Here is a 6000-nt window from a genome sequence, read left to right as displayed (position 1 = left end):
TGCTTTAAACAAGTCATTGATGGATAGATAACATTTATTGTACATGAGAGGACATTTGATCTTTTTTAATCATCAGTATGAGATGTCTACAGGGGGTAGACTCAAAGGACAGCCTTCCTAAGCTGTAAAACATTGAAACATAACATCAAGTAGCATAACATTGTCAAATGGGTCACAGAGGGCTGGAACCTATCCTGGAATCATTGGGCAAAAGGCAGGTAGCAGAGTTGAATGGGGTGCCAGTTCATTGCAGGGCATTCATCAAATAATGCTGTCAATATACCACTTCCAACCTCCTCTAAAAATAGCAGCTAACAGATTGTTGGAAACATTTCTCCCATTAACAAAAAGCATGCTTAATATCTCCTCTTTAACAGCAGAAAACAGTAAACCACATATAAAAATAAATGTCTGTACAATAAAGTTATAAAAATGATCTTTGTGTTCTTATTTCTGGCAAACAAGCTTCAGTGTCAGCAGATTCTGAGTCTAGAAGTTGGATTCTGTCCGGTATGCTAAAAGCATTTTGAAGTTGCGTCACTTGTAGTCTTGTGATCTTAGTGGCCTACTGCTTTAACCCTATGGATTTGAATTTATTGATGCATAGTATCCAGCAGTTTCACCTCATTAAAGTCTTGTGTCACTGGTTTGTGTTTTGCTATCATGATACTTTACTCTCAAGATTGCATAACTTTCTCAATTTTACAACCTGGAATGCGATCAGGCTAACGCGCCATGCAGTCTGACTGCAACAGACTTTTTGATCTGCTAGATTTAGTTTACTTTAACCTGATCTTTTCTGATTTAAGGTTTCTGTGGATGGTTCACTTGAAGTCTTATCCTGTCCAGGGTCAGCATTTTGCCTTTTTGCATTCTCAGATTTTCATCCTGTCACAGATTTTACCTCATCAGGTACTGCAATGCTTGAGTTGTCCTCTGTGGAATCAGTGGATTTTTCACTGTACTGAATCCTTCCTCCTTGGATGCACTTTCTGTCTGACCTCTGGGCCTTTAACTTTTACTGTTAGAGGTTTTCATTTTCATTTTTTAGATATGGCAATCCTCTGAATGTACTTCATTCACCACAAATGCTCCAAATTTTAATGAATAGTCCATTTTGACTGTATCAGAAATGAAGTTTACCTGCTTGAGAGATTCTACTAGAGCTTAGGATATTGTAGCTTCATTGTCAGGAATCTGAGAGACAGACATTTTAACACTGTGTACCTCTGTTCTCTTGGACAGTGACTGTGAATCAGTAGCCTAGGGAATTACTTAGAGCAGGCCAGGTTCTGACAAATTTACCTCTTTGAGAAACTAATCATTTCACAACGTATGGAAGGAGGCATAACCTGACCGTGATGGGCTCTTTCAACATCCAATACAAAGGGATAGATTAATGGACAGTAGGTGGAAGATGGAATATCAAGAGCAGTACCTCCCCCAGTATAATAAGTGGCAGTGTTCCGCTGGCATGGACCCAGCAAGGATGCCCAGAAGGATGTGTGGGAGTTGTAGTCTTGAGGGACAATCCTTTCGGGGCCATTATGAGCCACCAGGATGTGCTGCAGGGAGAAGGACTCCCTGTTTCAGGAGGCTTCGGTCTGTCCTGGAAATGCTTCTGTCAGGCTATGCCTCACCACCAGAAGTACTCCTGGGTCAGATATAAAAGCGAGTCGTCCAGCCTCCTCCGGTGAGTCAAAGTTGGTAGGCAGAAGGCAAAGCTCACTTGCAGGAGGAAGAGGAGGGCTGTTTATTGAAGGTCTGTGGATTGGTTGGAAAAGAGGTATTTTGTTAAAATAGAAACCTTTATTTTACATCTGGGACTATTTAATGCATTGTGTTTGGGTATTGGGGCTCAGTGGTGCCCCCTGTCTTTTATAATGCATAATGCAAAAAAGACAAGACAGTGCACACAAACAGACAAAACCATTCAACATACTGTTTAAATATGCAAAGTAAAATACAATTACCTGTCACAATTGAACAGAAACCCATTAAATGCAAGTCTCAAAAATCAATGTGCTGACTGATGTCTTAACAAGAAACATAAAGTGACTTGCTCTTAAAGTGTAGAGAGAGATTACGATATAGGATTGTAAGGTAGGGAGGACGATCGTGGAGGGGTACATTGTATTGAGGAGTCTGACTGCCTGGGGGAAAAAGCTATGACACAATCTGCAGGATCTGGCTCTGATGCTGCAGTATTTTTTTCCAGAAGAATGAAGAATCCATGAAAAGGTTGAGAAAGGTCCTTCACAATACAGCAGGCCTTGCAGAAACAGCTTTTGAAGAACATGTTTTCCACAGAAGGTACAGTCATCCTAATAATATTCTCCACTAACCTTACTGTTCTCTGCAATCCCCTGCAATCAGAAAAGCTGTAGTTATAGCACCAGAACCGTGATGCAGCTGGTCAATCTCAACGGTGTGACCGTAAAACATAGTGAGAATGGGAGATGGAAGGCTAACTCGTTTCAGTCACTTCAAAGTGTAGTCTCTGGTGGACATTTTTAATTAAGAAAGTAGTATTGGTATTAATGAAGTGGAAGTGGTACTACTTGGAATCCCATATATCAGGTGGCCGGCAAATTATACCTTAACTGTACAAGATTCTATGTCTGGAATTGGAAGCTTGCAACTTAACCAAAATACTAATGAGAACTATACATATTACATCCTGTAACCTGAGGCCTGATCCTGCCTAAATTTGATATCCTGAATAATAACTGTAGTCAGTTTAAGAAGCACGTAGTGATTAACAACTGGGTCGGGGAACACAACACAAAGCATTTAATGTGCTACGTAACTTATGACGGGGTTTGAGAAAATCTAGTAAATTAAATATTCATTTTAAGATGAAGTTCAGTTTACGATGTTCTACTTTAATTACAAAATAAACTATGAGAATAAAGTGGAAATGTCGACTTTAATCTTGACATAATCGTCGAGATTAAAGTGGAAATGTCGAGAATAAAGTCAACATGTCGACTTTATTCTCCACATATAGTTTTTTTTTTCTTCCCTGTGTCCGTATTTTTTTTTCTTCACCGTGGCCCTAATACGATTCCGTAGGGCTATACCACAAATAGCATTATAAATGCAAATTGCATTTACATTTTACATCATTTAGCAGACGCTCTTATCCAGAGCGACTTACAACAGTGTTTGTTAGTTTTTTTGCATACCCCTTGGGGTCAGAGTGCAGGGTCAGCCATTGTACAGCGCCCCCTAGAGCAATTACAGGTTAAGGGCCTTGCTCAAGGGCCCAGCAGAGTAGGATCTCTTTTGGCAGTGACGGGGATTCGAACCAGCAACCTTCGGGATACCAGCGCAGATCCTTAGCCTCAGAGCCACCACTCCTCCCCAAATTGCAGTTTTATTATTCATGTATATAGTTTAGCCTGAAGCAAGGTCCATATTAATGCAGTTTGCCTTAATGATGGTTCAGTTGGTAAAGATGTCATCACCAAGTTGCACTTGTTTTATTTTATTTTATTTTTATTTGGTGAATACTGTGTAATGCACCTGGGCTTGAAGTCTTGGAGTAATAGTATTATTACTGGAAGTTGCACTATTATTTATTTTATTGTTATTATTTATTAGTTTAAATATTATGTAGTTCAATGAGGTCGGTACGGTGGCGCAGTGGGTAGCGCTGCTGCCTTGCAGTTGGGAGACCTGGGGACCTGGGTTCGCTTCCCGGGTCCTCCCTGCGTGGAGTTTGCATGTTCTCCCCGTGTCTGCGTGGGTTTCCTTTGGGCGCTCCGGTTTCCTCCCACAGTCCAAAGACATGCAGGTTAGGTGGATTGGCGATTCTAAATTGGCCTTAGTGTGTGCTTGGTGTGTGGGTGTGTTTGTGTGTGTCCTGCGGTGGGTTGGCACCCAGCCCGGGATTGTTTCCTGCCTTGTGCCCTGTGTTGGCTGCGATTGGCTCCAGCAGACCCCCGTGACCCTGTGTTCGGATTCAGCGGGTTGGAAAATGGATGGATGGATAGTTCAATGATGGTAAAGTTGTTTAAAAAGTCAATTTAACGTGTCAGTTGACAGAGATTGTTAACATTAACAAAGTGTAGTTGGTTTACTAAACATATTTACTATTTATTCCTTTTCTAAGACATGTTCAGTGCAATACAACTTTTGACAAGCACCTCTGGATATTTTATTTAAATTACATCTCTGTTTGCAAGCATTTTCCACTCCTTAACTGCCAAGCTGTTTTCCTGCACATGTGAAAGCCATCTTTGATATTTGAGACTCTGGAATCAAAGAATAAAAATATTCTTCCACCATATTAGACGGCCTAGCAACAGCTTTACTGCAGAATGCCCAGGAGGAGCAGGCAGTTGGCCAAGGTCTCCAGAACTACTGTGTCTGACTGTGTCAATTGTGTCTGTTAAAACTGAGCATGGACCCCCATTGGGATACTGCTGACTGGAGTTTTTGCTTTACTCTATCTATTGTGAAATTGTCATAGTTTGTCGAAGAGCACTATAAAACATCCATCCATCCATTATCCAACCCGCTATATCCTAACTACAGGGTCACGGGGGTCTGCTGGAGCCAATCCCAGCCAGCACAGGGCGCAAGGCAGGAAACAAACCCTGGGCAGGGTGCCAGCCCACCACAGGCACTATAAAACAATAAACTTTTAATAAAAAAAAATACATTTCTGCCAGATCAGATTTTGGTCTTCTGTGACACTGAGCTGGATTAAGCACATTTGAGAGTGTAATGCTTTAGCCTAATAAGATCCTAGCCACATCAGAAACCACTAGTCTGTCCGGTTTAACTCCTTGGAGTCTCACTGTATTGTTGCCCAGAATATTTTTACCCCTTTCCCTTTGAGTCTGTTATAATAAGGATTTTTCCATCTGGCAGTTTGACTTCTTACTATCAGCATTCTTAATGCCTGGACCCTTGGAGCTCATTGTCCTTAGTCTTTAGGGTTCTGATCTTAGCAGATCTTGGGACTCGTCTACTTTTCCTACTTGGAAACTCGTGTCTAAGATCTGTGTGGTGAATCGTTATACCTTGAACTCTGATCCTGTCTGATATACATTCTTTGCACCTATACCCCTAAGAATTTATTTCTTGGACATCTTTTAATTTATACAGATTTACATCAATGGTGACTGATGTGTTCAAGTTTAAACACAGGGAATTTGATCATCCTATAGATTTGCCTCCTTAGATGTGCTCATTGTCAGAGCTCAGCATGTTAGAGTCCTATCACCAGCCATCCTCTGCTGCGTATTCTCTTTATCATACAGCTGGTTTAAAGTCTTGTACTGATCCTCACCTTATCAGACCTGCAGTCATTAAACAGCTTATAAACAAAAAAACAACCTCTAATAAAAGAAGCAAAGTGCCATGATCTCACTATGATTCTCCTCATCATCTCCAGTTTTGTTGAACTGTTAATGTTTTACCAAGATCAAGTAACCTTTGATGCGGCAGCTCTCTCTCAAAGTTCAGTGGTGTAGCTGCTGACTGTCAGAAGACACAAACTTGGATATCTTATAGAGAAGTTAAGAAGGTGCATATCAAGGAAGAGGGCCAGCTTTGGGACAACCCAGATGACAGGTAAGGGTGGTGTTGTTGTGCTAATAGGGGGAGACAACACTGTCAATGTGTCATGGACATCAGTAGGTTTATTGGATCATTACTGTTGTGTACAGAGTACATTGAAATTCTTAACTTGCATGTCCTAATCAAGATGTAACATGTGGCCACTCTCCGGCCATGATTAGTTAGTATAACAACCTTACCTTAAAACTTCTGCATTCCATATCTAAATAACTACCTTACCTTAAAACTTCCATCTTCTTCGCAAGAAAAATCTTTAAATACATTTGTCCATTACTGAAAATGATATGTGATGAATGACACTTTTGTTAGTCTTCATTTACCTAGAAGCTTAATACCCTCATCAGTCCTCCTTTGCACCGGTGGTTTTCAACTGACACTCATTCTCTGGGGCACTGAAGGAAGTGGAGG

The 6000-nt window shown here is 40.9% G+C and overlaps 1 protein-coding gene across 3 annotated transcripts in view; it reads left to right on the top strand.

Annotated features, from left to right (window-relative positions):
* The first annotated feature begins 2207 nt into the window (after positions 1–2207).
* Positions 2208–6000, top strand: part of LOC127529922 (disabled homolog 2-like) — a 63002-nt gene continuing 59209 nt past the window's right edge. For 2 of the 3 annotated variants that reach the window (XM_051935213.1, XM_051935211.1), the window contains exon 1: positions 5484–5586. The gene's annotated coding sequence lies outside the window, so the exon portion shown is untranslated. Of the gene's footprint in view, positions 2314–5483; positions 5587–6000 lie in introns of those variants that run through there. The other variant, XM_051935212.1, reaches the window with a different exon arrangement.

Source organism: Erpetoichthys calabaricus, chromosome 12 (assembly GCF_900747795.2).
Source record: "Erpetoichthys calabaricus chromosome 12, fErpCal1.3, whole genome shotgun sequence".
NCBI lineage: Eukaryota > Metazoa > Chordata > Cladistia > Polypteriformes > Polypteridae > Erpetoichthys > Erpetoichthys calabaricus.
This window is presented reverse-complemented; position numbering and strand designations above follow the sequence as displayed.